This window comes from Rana temporaria, chromosome 3, assembly GCF_905171775.1.
Source record: "Rana temporaria chromosome 3, aRanTem1.1, whole genome shotgun sequence".
NCBI classification, from domain to species: domain Eukaryota; kingdom Metazoa; phylum Chordata; class Amphibia; order Anura; family Ranidae; genus Rana; species Rana temporaria.
This window is the reverse complement of record NC_053491.1, coordinates 411,410,855-411,424,217: the sequence shown is the minus strand read 5'-3', so window position 1 is coordinate 411,424,217 and position 13,363 is coordinate 411,410,855. Positions and strand designations below refer to the sequence as shown.

General features: G+C 43.7%; 1 protein-coding gene across 2 annotated transcripts in view; it reads left to right on the top strand.

Moving 5' to 3' along the window:
• The first annotated feature begins 198 nt into the window (after positions 1-198).
• The window catches only part of ELMOD3 (ELMO domain containing 3), a 56,031-nt gene continuing 42,866 nt past the window's right edge, over positions 199-13,363 (top strand). Inside the window, exon 1 of one of the 2 annotated variants that reach the window (XM_040346049.1) lies at positions 199-395. The gene's annotated coding sequence lies outside the window, so the exon portion shown is untranslated. Of the gene's footprint in view, positions 396-8,705; positions 8,744-13,363 lie in introns of those variants that run through there. The other variant, XM_040346050.1, reaches the window with a different exon arrangement.

Here is a 13,363-nt window from a genome sequence, read left to right as displayed (position 1 = left end):
GTCCCCACTGCTGGAGACATTTTTGCAGACATCACCCCTTCTCTTCAATAAGTCTCAGGCTTCACCAAAATGGCGGCCTCCATTGAAGTGTATTACTGTGACCGGAGACACAGATTAGGGTAGTGTCAGCTGATAGGGCTGGTGCTGTAACAGGGGGGCTTCTGGGAAATGTAGTCCCTATCCCGCTCACGGCCGTGCCTGAGGGGGCTCTGTCGGACTACAATCCCAGGATGCAGTGTGCGGCTTGGTTGCCAGGACTCGGGGAAGTTGATGGCCGCTGAGATTGGAGGGAGTAGCGGCGGGGATCTGTATGTGGGGAACACGGAGGAGGCTGGACGTGGGACACCTGAACCAACTATGTGATGTGCACCGGGAGAATCGCTGCATAGTCTATTGTACGTATAGGATGCCTATTTACATTGCATGCCAAGTACTGCTGCATGACATCATGCCTTACTGTCCTGCAGGCAGGAGATGTCTCTGTATACCTGAGATGGGCAGATTTCATCACCGCAACTCATTTTCTGTGACACAACAAGAATGAGGTCACCCATAGACCCTGATTTCCAGGGACAGCCTCTGCTGTGATTGGGTGTCCCTGGAAATGGGGATCATCTCTGCAGAGTTCATGTTTGGGATTGAAGCCTTTTATTTAGTGTTAGCGTTAAAGCGTCAGCTAGAAATTCAACTTCTTTGCTCCACCCCCCCCCTTTTCTATAATTGGAGATTTTTTTATATTTTTTGCTTAATATCTTTAACCACTTGACCCCTGGAAGATTTAAAAAGAGGGTCAGGGGGGAAAATAACAATAAGGCACTCACATTGGCCCACATCCGAAGTATAGGTTCAAAAAGAAAAAAGTTGTACTACATTGAGTAGCGACATGGCGGACTTTAGAGGGCAATCACAGGGACGTATATCGTTATAAAAATAAAGTTTAATTACAAAATAGTACATATACAAATAAATTCATATAAAAAATGTTATCAAGAAAGAGAACATAGATACATATTTGAGCAATAAAACGTCTCGCCGACGCGTTTCGCCTTACGGCTTCTTCTGGACGAGTTGTATGGTTTTATAACACGGAAGTATTGCTACTTGTATGTGTCTGAAAGAGAGTTGTACATTTATAACATATAGATAACATAAAACATAATCCAATAAAAAATTGAAAGGTAGCATGCAATAAAGCCAAATATAGTACCAATAAAGTTGGTGGTCATCTGCATCCATCTAGGATCATTAGGTTAGTACCAAAAATAAGTACGTAAGCTGTTAAAACAGAGAAAAATAACCAGAAACTGACAGGCAAAATATCTCAGTGTATATATAGCTTTATATATGTGTGAACAGTGTGCGCACATATATATGCATAATATTGCGCTTGAGCAAACAAAGAAGGCCAAATGAAGGACCTACCCGGTTGACAATAAAGACACGATTTCCTGATGGTATGGGGAGCCACAATAGTAATAGGTTCTAGGAGAGAAAAAGGGGGAGCAGGTAAATGTATCTGTGCATATGCTAGAACATAATGAGAGTGTAAACAGCGGTCAAGAGATTGTAAAGGAATAAATAAATAAAATAAAATGTCAGGGATGGCAAATATCAAAAATGGTTGGATTACCTTGAAGATAGTATAAAAAGTCAACAACCGGGACCAGCAAGGCAGAAGGCAGATGAGAAAGACCTGGAGGGAAAACAGATTCCGTCGCTAGGTAACTACACTGCACTGTCCGCAGTAGAGGGCAGATCAAAAGGCTTTGGAACCTGTATGTAAAATGGCCAGAATAACCCATATGCACAGCGGATGAGAATCGCAAATAAACAGGGATAACGATAGAGTATTACCTTGCCGCCTATGAAGTGATGTGTGTCCCGGGGAGGTAGCAGCCTGTGCTCCACGCCGAGACAACGGCTGGTACTGGCTTTAAATAGGCCTGACCAGCGAGGGCGTGTCACGTCTGAAAGACGCGATGACGTCATCGTCATCGCGCCTGGGCCTACGGCGCATAAACATAGGAGCATCAGCTAAGGCTGAATGAGCTCTAACCAATGAGCGACTTGCTGACGTGTGTAGCCATGCCTGCCTATCCCAGAGAGGCCCAACAGGTGGGCGTGACAATGGGCGGGGCGGCATCGATCGTAATCATAGATCATGCCAGCCCCCAGGCTAAAACAAAAATCAATGAAAGGAGCCGCATCAACAAACCAGTGTAGGTAGAAAGATGAAAAAAATATGATGAAATATAAGAAAAAATGAAAAAATAAATAAAACGGGGCAAAAATAAAAGAAACTAATATTAGTTTACTGACCCGATAGTAAGAGTGGATCAAAGCACGGAAAAAGAACCTCGGTAGGAAAACCCCATTTGTAGTAGCTCAAGCAGGCAATATAAATGCAGTGTCGTTAATTGACCACAAGATGGCAGATAGAGAACAGGACGAAAAGGCCTGTAACAACCAGCAATGGTAACAAATAAGGGATCAGTTGCATGCTGACAGTCAATAGGATTAAAAACAGAAATTATTCAAATATTGCAACAAATGGATATTTTCACATTATATCCAATTCCCTGATCAAGGATATTTGGAATTAAATTTTCTCACATCCATATTTATACGTATATATACATACATATTGGTTTTCAAGAGAAAGAACAGATTTAGTAAAGAAAAAGAAAAGTCAAAAACATTGAATAATTAAATAATTTTTCCTGTATTATTTTAGTTCCCTAGTGAATAAACATCCATATATTCCGAGGGGTCAAGTGTGGATACAGGACCCTGTTCCTTGTTTTCCTAAATACATAGGTACATTTCTAGAGTGGAAAAAAGATGGCATATTTAGGCGATGGATATATCAACAGGGCATTATTGAGGAGGACATGTTAGGGGGCTCAAAGGGTTTAGCCACCTACCACAGGTTGGCAAGGTGGTTATTAGTGATATACAGTGCGGTTAGATGTTTAAGAAGGGTTTAAAACTTAGGGCATCGTTGAGGCCTGGAAATTGATTGGCGTGTAACTTATGGATCCAACGAGTTTCACATTGTAAGACGCGTTGATCGAAGTTACCCCCTCGTGGATCCTCGTATATACTCTCCAAGGCTGTAAATTTGAACACATTTGGTTCATATTTATGCCCAAATGCTATGTGATAGCCCATAGTGGTGTTCAATAGGCCATTAGTCGCATAATAGGTGTGGTCTTTAATCCGTTTCCAAAAGGGTCTTATCGTTTTACCAACGTAAAAACAGCCACAGTTACATAGGATTAAGTAAACCACTCCTTTTGTTTGGCACGTGATGTGTTGCCTGATTTTATGTTTTTGTCCATTTGGGAGTTGGGCATCAGTGCCCACTATAAGGTACATACAGAAGTTGCATTCCCCACACCTATACAGACCGGGCATCTCACGCTTTTTATCGCTGGATCTGGTGTAGTTACTCGTGACGAGATGGTCACGAATCGATCTAGCCCGTCTGTAAGTGATCTCGGGCTTTGGCCCAATGTATCTTGTTAGTACTTGGTCAGATGTTAGTAGATGCCAGTGCTTTTGTATTATTTCCCGTGTTTCTACATGTTGGTTAGAGTATGTTGTAATAACTCTAGTATTATTGTGATCGGATGGTTTCAATCTGCGTAATAGGAGATCACCTCTGGATTTACCATTGGCTTTGGCAAACGCTCTTTTCAAGCATTTTTTGCTGTATCCCCTTGCTCTCAGTCTGGTGTATAAGAGATCTGCCTCAAATTTAAATTTTTGATTATCTGAGCAATTCCGTCTAAGACGTAGATATTGTCCAAACGGAATGCTCTGGACCAGAGACTTAGGATGGGCACTGCTGGCGTGGAGGATGGTATTACCAGCCGTGGGCTTCCGGTATAGGGATGTACTTACATTGCCATCTTCAGAGATGTAAATGGTTAGATCTAAGAAGGCCAATTCGGTTATGCTTGAGTTCATCGTGAACTTCAAGTTATAATCATTTTGGCCGAGTTTGGTCATAAAAATGTTGAGGCCTTTTGATGAACCCGTCCAAAAAAGCAGAATGTCATCGATATACCGGTACCAACTCAAAATAAATGGTAGAAAATCAGAAAAACTGTCACTGGAAAAAAGTTCTCGTTCCCACCCCCCCAGGTACAGGTTCGCATAGGACGGCGCACAGCATGTGCCCATAGCGACTCCCTGTACCTGGAGGAAGTGGGACCCATCGAACGAAAAAATATTTTTGGTTAAAATATGTGCCAAGAGTTTGATAATGAAATCATTCAGTTTACAAGACTTAGGGCCTCTTTCGGTCAGGAATTTCTTAATGGTTTCCAAACCCTTAGAGTGTGGGATAGAGGAATACAAGGCTTCCACGTCAATTGAGACGAGGAGGCAACCAGGGGGTACAGTTAGATCATCTAGTGCCCGTAAAAGGTCGGGGGTATCCTGAATGAAAGAGGGCATAGTGTTTACGTGTGGTCTAAGATATTCATCTACAAATCTGCTTGCACGTTCGGTTTTAGAGCCTATGCCAGAGACGATCGGACGACCCGGTGGATTGTGTAAATTTTTGTGTGTCTTTGGGAGTGAATAAAAGGTAGGAATTTTGGGGTAAGGAACCTGAATACCATCGAACATAGGCTTGGTGATCAAGCCCTCGGAGAGGGCCGCTTGAATGGTATCATTATATTGCTGGTTGAATCTATCGATGAGATCGATCGGAACCGGTCTATACCAATCCCTATTCTTGAGTATATCCCAGCACATGTTGCGGTAGTTCAACTCGTTCATCACCACGACATTGCCGCCCTTGTCCGAGGGCTTGATCACCAATTGGGGGCTATTGCTAAGATTTGCAAGGGCCTGGGTCTGGGCCGAGGTAAGATTTTTGTCTGGGTATAGGCAGGGGGGCAGAGATTCAATGTCCTTAATTACCTGCATTAGGAAGGCCCAAACATTGGGATTTGTCTGTAGTGGTGGAAACTTTAAAGATTTTTTCTTTACTGCCTTCTCTAGGGCATCTAGATCATTTTGGTAACGGTTAAGTTGTACTCGTTGTCCTATTGTTTCCTCAGATTCAAATGAGTCCTCCAGTGTTGAATTACCCTCATTCTCTTCCAATAGAAGAACCAGAGTTTTTAGGGCGCGGAAATCCGCTACCGTAAATTCTTTCCATGTGTCCTGGTGTATGATGTCCGTTTGTCTTTTACATCTCTCACTGTCGTACATAAAGTTGAAAGTCAACTTGCGCGCGAACAGGTAGAGATCTTTTATAAGTTCGAATTTATTCAATCTTGGATTAGGGCAAAAACTGAGACCTAAGCTAAGGAGATCAGTTTCTATTGTACTTAAAATATAAGATGATAGATTGATTACCTCCAAACGAGGACTATTGTTGGCATCTGGTATATTCGAAGGTAGAGGCAATGCAACACTGGAGGTGTCGGATTGAGCAGTGGTCGGATCGGTATAGGGGATACGTGGAAAAAAGTGATCCATACGTCACTTTGGACCATCCCTTACCTTACCCTCCTTATTGCCACTGGCATGGGATTTAGCCATGTTTTGAGCTGTCTCTATAATATTCTGTCGCAAATGGTCATCGGGTGTCGATGGTTTAGGAAGGGTAGAAAGATTCTCAGAGGAGACACCCGGTGCAGCGTGAGGAAACATGGAAACGGTGTGTGTCCCTACCGTTGCTAAGTCGCGGTTAGATGTATCCATTTGGGTGTCAGTATTAGCTCCGTCTGATACGTCAGTGATATGTTTTTTACTCACGGTGCCCGATTGATGCCCACCACCTTGTTGTTGCCGTTTCCTGGTCTGTCGGCCTCTTGTTCGGCCTTGGTCGCTGAATTTAGAATTCTGTGAAATGAGAGAATTAGCAGAAGAATCAGAGTCAGCGTATTTGTCTTTCTCCCTGTTCTTATCTTTTTGGTTGGGGCCCTTCCTATTTCCATCTCGTCACGAATAACTACACCAGATCCAGCGATAAAAAGCGTGAGATGCCCGGTCTGTATAGGTGTGGGGAATGCAACTTCTGTATGTACCTTATAGTGGGCACTGATGCCCAACTCCCAAATGGACAAAAACATAAAATCAGGCAACACATCACGTGCCAAACAAAAGGAGTGGTTTACTTAATCCTATGTAACTGTGGCTGTTTTTACGTTGGTAAAACGATAAGACCCTTTTGGAAACGGATTAAAGACCACACCTATTATGCGACTAATGGCCTATTGAACACCACTATGGGCTATCACATAGCATTTGGGCATAAATATGAACCAAATGTGTTCAAATTTACAGCCTTGGAGAGTATATACGAGGATCCACGAGGGGGTAACTTCGATCAACGCGTCTTACAATGTGAAACTCGTTGGATCCATAAGTTACACGCCAATCAATTTCCAGGCCTCAACGATGCCCTAAGTTTTAAACCCTTCTTAAACATCTAACCGCACTGTATATCACTAATAACCACCTTGCCAACCTGTGGTAGGTGGCTAAACCCTTTGAGCCCCCTAACATGTCCTCCTCAATAATGCCCTGTTGATATATCCATCGCCTAAATATGCCATCTTTTTTCCACTCTAGAAATGTACCTATGTATTTAGGAAAACAAGGAACAGGGTCCTGTATCCACACTTGACCCCTCGGAATATATGGATGTTTATTCACTAGGGAACTAAAATAATACAGGAAAAATTATTTAATTATTCAATGTTTTTGACTTTTCTTTTTCTTTACTAAATCTGTTCTTTCTCTTGAAAACCAATATGTATGTATATATACGTATAAATATGGATGTGAGAAAATTTAATTCCAAATATCCTTGATCAGGGAATTGGATATAATGTGAAAATATCCATTTGTTGCAATATTTGAATAATTTCTGTTTTTAATCCTATTGACTGTCAGCATGCAACTGATCCCTTATTTGTTACCATTGCTGGTTGTTACAGGCCTTTTCGTCCTGTTCTCTATCTGCCATCTTGTGGTCAATTAACGACACTGCATTTATATTGCCTGCTTGAGCTACTACAAATGGGGTTTTCCTACCGAGGTTCTTTTTCCGTGCTTTGATCCACTCTTACTATCGGGTCAGTAAACTAATATTAGTTTCTTTTATTTTTGCCCCGTTTTATTTATTTTTTCATTTTTTCTTATATTTCATCATATTTTTTTCATCTTTCTACCTACACTGGTTTGTTGATGCGGCTCCTTTCATTGATTTTTGTTTTAGCCTGGGGGCTGGCATGATCTATGATTACGATCGATGCCGCCCCGCCCATTGTCACGCCCACCTGTTGGGCCTCTCTGGGATAGGCAGGCATGGCTACACACGTCAGCAAGTCGCTCATTGGTTAGAGCTCATTCAGCCTTAGCTGATGCTCCTATGTTTATGCGCCGTAGGCCCAGGCGCGATGACGATGACGTCATCGCGTCTTTCAGACGTGACACGCCCTCGCTGGTCAGGCCTATTTAAAGCCAGTACCAGCCGTTGTCTCGGCGTGGAGCACAGGCTGCTACCTCCCCGGGACACACATCACTTCATAGGCGGCAAGGTAATACTCTATCGTTATCCCTGTTTATTTGCGATTCTCATCCGCTGTGCATATGGGTTATTCTGGCCATTTTACATACAGGTTCCAAAGCCTTTTGATCTGCCCTCTACTGCGGACAGTGCAGTGTAGTTACCTAGCGACGGAATCTGTTTTCCCTCCAGGTCTTTCTCATCTGCCTTCTGCCTTGCTGGTCCCGGTTGTTGACTTTTTATACTATCTTCAAGGTAATCCAACCATTTTTGATATTTGCCATCCCTGACATTTTATTTTATTTATTTATTCCTTTACAATCTCTTGACCGCTGTTTACACTCTCATTATGTTCTAGCATATGCACAGATACATTTACCTGCTCCCCCTTTTTCTCTCCTAGAACCTATTACTATTGTGGCTCCCCATACCATCAGGAAATCGTGTCTTTATTGTCAACCGGGTAGGTCCTTCATTTGGCCTTCTTTGTTTGCTCAAGCGCAATATTATGCATATATATGTGCGCACACTGTTCACACATATATAAAGCTATATATACACTGAGATATTTTGCCTGTCAGTTTCTGGTTATTTTTCTCTGTTTTAACAGCTTACGTACTTATTTTTGGTACTAACCTAATGATCCTAGATGGATGCAGATGACCACCAACTTTATTGGTACTATATTTGGCTTTATTGCATGCTACCTTTCAATTTTTTATTGGATTATGTTTTATGTTATCTATATGTTATAAATGTACAACTCTCTTTCAGACACATACAAGTAGCAATACTTCCGTGTTATAAAACCATACAACTCGTCCAGAAGAAGCCGTAAGGCGAAACGCGTCGGCGAGACGTTTTATTGCTCAAATATGTATCTATGTTCTCTTTCTTGATAACATTTTTTATATGAATTTATTTGTATATGTACTATTTTGTAATTAAACTTTATTTTTATAACGATATACGTCCCTGTGATTGCCCTCTAAAGTCCGCCATGTCGCTACTCAATGTAGTACAACTTTTTTCTTTTTGAACCCTGGAAGATTTACCCCCCTTCATGACCAGACCATTTATTTTTATTTTGCAATACAGCACTGCGTTACTTTAACTGATAAGGGGGCGGAGAAAAGACCAGTCACCCTGCACAAGGAGAGAGCACAGCAGTGACCGGTCTTTATTACAGGAAGTTCCTACACAGAGGTAAAGTTTCACACTAGAAATTACGTAACCAGTTCTCTATATTAAGCGTGGACAGTAGAGCTGTGGGAGGGGCTCAGAAGACCCCACCCACTACAGCCGAAAAACTACATTTGGGGGTGGGGACAAGACCAGTCTCCAAGCACAAGGAGAGAGGGCAGCAGTGACCAGTCTCCGATATAGGAAGCTGTAATAAATAAAGCCAAATTTACCCAAATTAAATTTACGTCCTTTTCCCCAACACATTTTTGAGTGGTATTTGATCATCTCTGTTTTTTTTTTTTTTTTTTTTGAGCTATAAACAAAAAAAAAAAAATAAGACTAATAATTAAAAAAAAAATATATATATATATATATATATATATTTACTTTCTGCTAGGGTCACCCCCTTCGGATCGGAACACACTGTGATCCGCAGATTGCCGCGGCTCCGGAGCTAGGCCGAAGCCACGGCCTTTCCTAATGTTATGTCCGCGGCTCCGGAGCTAGGCCGAAGCCACGGCCTTTCCTAATGTTATGTCCGCGGCTCCGGAGCTAGGCCGAAGCCGCGGTCTTTCCTAACGTTATGGCCGTGGCTTGGGCCTACCTCCGGAGTCGCAGGAATAACATTAGGAAAGGCCGCGGCTTCGGCCTAGCTCCGGAGCCGTGGCCATCTTGGTACACCCGGCGGCGGCCCTCCTCTGTTTACACCCACAGAGGAGGAGCCCGCACTCGTGGGGAAGAAGCACACGCTGGGAGTGTCTGTACTGCCCAGGGGGGGTCTCTTGCCCCAAAAGGAGGGGGGGTCTCTTGCACTGAGAGGAGGGGGGTCTCTTGTACTGAGAGGAGGGGGGGTGTTTGCACCGAGGAGGGGGTACTATAGTTGGTGGGGGGGAGGTGAACAGTGGGGGGGGGGAGATGTGTATTTTACAGTGGGGGAGAATTTTTTTATTTGCCGATTCGAAAAATGATCCGATCCGTTACTCCTGATCCGAGGAACGATCTGAACTGTGAGTTTTTTGATCCGTTGCACCCCTACAAATATATTCAATAATAATAAAAAAAAATCGAATTTCTTTATCGATTTATGCCAACATGTATTCTGCTACATATTTTGGTCAAAAAATCCCAATAAGAGTATATTGATTGGGTTCCGCAAACGTTACAGCATCTACAAACCATGAAATGTGATAGAATTTTTAGTACATTTTTTTTTTTACTATTAATGGCGGAGATCAGTGTCTTATAGCGGCTGCCTTTCGGACACTAACTGACACTTCTTAGGAACCAGTGACACTAATACAGTGATCAGTGCTTAAAATATACACTGTTACTGTACTAATGGCTGGGAAGGGGTTAACATGTAGGGAAATCAAATGGTTAAATGTGTAACTAGCCAGTGTTTTGGTGTACTGTATGTTGTGCTTTTACTAGGGGAAGTGATGGATTTTGTTCCCTGCTTTGCAGTGAAAGAATATCTATTACTTCCCCACTGACAGGACAGGGCTCTGCCTTGTTTACATAGGCAGAGCCCTATCCTGTGTAAATTCATGACGATCGATGGGTGATCGACATCTGCAGTGTTTAATCACAGCATATCCGGGTTGCCGGCGGCGTGTGCGCCCCTACCCGGAAGTGTCAGATCACGTGCTAGGTATGTGATCTGGTGAAGCCGAGCTGCTTTGACGCTGTATATCTGTGTTATATGGTCGGCAAGCTGTTAACCAATGCTGAACTCTGGGCATAAAAATCTTCATTTACATTTCTCAATAGCCTTCTGTGCATCAAATGCCTTTATAAATCCAGATATTACCTATAAAAGTAGCAGTGACATCATCACTGTGCTGTACATAGCCTGTGCAGAAAACAGAGCTGTAAAAGGGGCCCATCAGGCTCCACCCACTACAGGAGGGGGCGGAGACAAGACCAGTCACCCAGCACAAGGAGAGAGAGCAGCAGTGACCGGTCTTTATTACAGGAAGTTTCTATACAGAGGTAAAGTTTCACATTGGATAACTGCACGGATCTGTAAGAAATACACAAAGTACACCAAGATTAAAGCATACACATGGTTCTTGTATTTAGACATTAGTTGCTTATCTGTATTTCAGATTTAATTTGGCGCCCCCACCCCCACCCCACTTCCAAATTCCTTGCATAGGTGAGGAAGGTGTATCCCATCACCCGCAGCATCCTGGGATTTACTCAGCGGCCACTTAGGTACACCTTGCTAGTACCGGGTTGGACCCCCTTTTGCCTTCAGAACTGCCTTAATTCTTCGTGACATAGATGCAAAAAGGTGTTGGAAATATTCCTCAGATTTTGGTCCACAGTGACATAATAACATCACACTGTTGCTGCAGATTTTTTGGCTGCACATCCATGATGGGTTTTACTTCCTATTTTTTCCCCCTGCAAAGTAAAAGCATAATGAGCTAGTATGCATTGCATACTAGCACATTATGTTGCACTTACCTGCAAACGAAGCCCGTGATATACCCGCTGGTGGCCATGTCCATCTTTACATCTCTTCCTTCCGGGCCGTGGACTGGTCACGGCACGGCACGAGCCCCTCAGAAAAGGGGCAGGACCCTGCCCTTTCTTCAGAGTGCATGCTGACGTCTGCGCAGGCGTATATGGTAAATGTTTGGTAGATATTTCCAGTACTTACAGGTAAGCCTTATTTACCTGTAGGTAAAAGTGGTGTAACTAGGTTTACAACCATTTTAAGTGCATAACAGTCCAATCCCTAACGAACTGAACTGAAGCTGCCCAGGCATACCTTGACAAAGGTGAGAGTCCATTATTGGCAAATTTCAAAGCTTGGCAATTTCTCAGTTTTTACCGTGTTCAAAAGGACTTGGGCACAGCAGCCCCTTCTTAGTATCCCATGTCGTTTTCGCCCGGGAGCAAGGCATGACAACAACTCCAGCTGCCCTAACAGCGGCAGCAGCAGCTCCGGGACCCGGCCTTCACCGTCTTATATGACAGGGAAAGGCAAGGCCCAAAAATCCCTGGAAAGAAGCCTGCACCTGGCTATCTCCTTCCTGGCCTGGGCAGGCTAACTGACTCACTGTATCTAAACCCACATTTGTAGGCAACCTGCCCCCTGCCTGTAGCCTGATAGTCGGCATATGGCCACACCCACTCCTGCTCGCCACTTTCTGGATTGGCAGCACTGCTGCTGTAACTCCTCCCCCCCCCCCACTGTGAGCTGCAGTGCCTGAGAGGGGGAGCGTGTGAGATACAAATGTAGGAGGATTTGAGTCAGGGCAGTTAAAAGAAAGTTGTTTGCTTATTTTATGAGGCTTGTACATCACATAGTAACTGGCTTTGGTACATGTTGAGACAGGAGCCTTTACTTAAACTTTAACTTGACTAAAGCTATGACTGTGCATTCATTTCCATAGACTTAACCCCTTGCCTACCGATGTACTGCGGCAGGTCAGCTCTATCATGCTCCCTCACCACCTCCTCCCATGCTCACCTCCAGGACTTTTCCAGAGCCTCTCCAATCCTATGGAACTCCTTACCCCAATCTGTTCGATTATCTCCTTCTCTATTAGCTTTTAGACGATCCCTGAAAACCCTTCTCTTCAGAGAAGCCTATCCTGCCCACAACTAACAACTGTATTTTCATTTTCTCCATCTGATCATCCCCCACAGTTATTACCTTTTGTTCCACTTGACCCTCCCTTCTAGATTGTAACCTCTATTGAGCAGGGCCCTCTGATCCCTCCTGTATTGATTTGTATTGTAACTGTACTGTCTGCCCTGATGTTGTAAAGCGCTGTGCAAAATGTTGGCACTATGTAAATCCTGTATAATCATAATAGCAGAAAGTAAAAGAATTTTTTTTGTTTATAGAGCAAAAAACAAACGTAGAGGTGATCAAATACCACCAAAAGAAAGCTCTATTCGTGGGGACGATTTTATTTGGGTACATCGTCGCAATTGTCAGTTAAAGTAACGCAGTGCTGTATCTCAAAAAATGGCCTGGTCATTAAGGGGGTAAAACCTTCCGGGGCTGAAGTGGTAAATTGGAGCAGATACTTCTTACATATCTGTTGCTGATTGACACCAACCTTCATGGAACAGAAGTAGCCATCAAACTAGATGTGGCCCTTCAAAGCCTTCTACTTCTCTAGGAGCTCAACTCGTATGACACGGGATAGAAGACACCCGCAACTATATTGTACTTCTCTTACAGCCGTGGTTCTCAACCTTCTAGGGCCGTGACCCCTTGATAAAATTTCCCAAGTTGTGGGGACCCCTAACAGTAAAATTATTTATGTAGCGTGGGTTGTCGTCACCCAAGACATGACAAGTAATTTGCGCCTAAACCACAGACATTTAGCGCGACCTTTAATGGCAACTATAATCGCACTCACTGTGTCTCCGACTTTGTGGTGTCTCGTAGTAGTGACACCTATGCCGAAATCAGGAGATAGGGTCTCCTCCAGCCCCTCCCACTTCACATTCCTCACCAGTCAGCTGACCTCTAGTCTCTGCCCCCAGCCATGCTGTGAACTGAATGGGCGCCTGCAAAGAGGCTGAGTGGGCGGCCGCGGGCTCCAGGAACAGCCCAGCTGGGCAGACACAGGCTCCAGGGACAGCCGGTCCTGGGAGAGTGGTGCGGGCTTC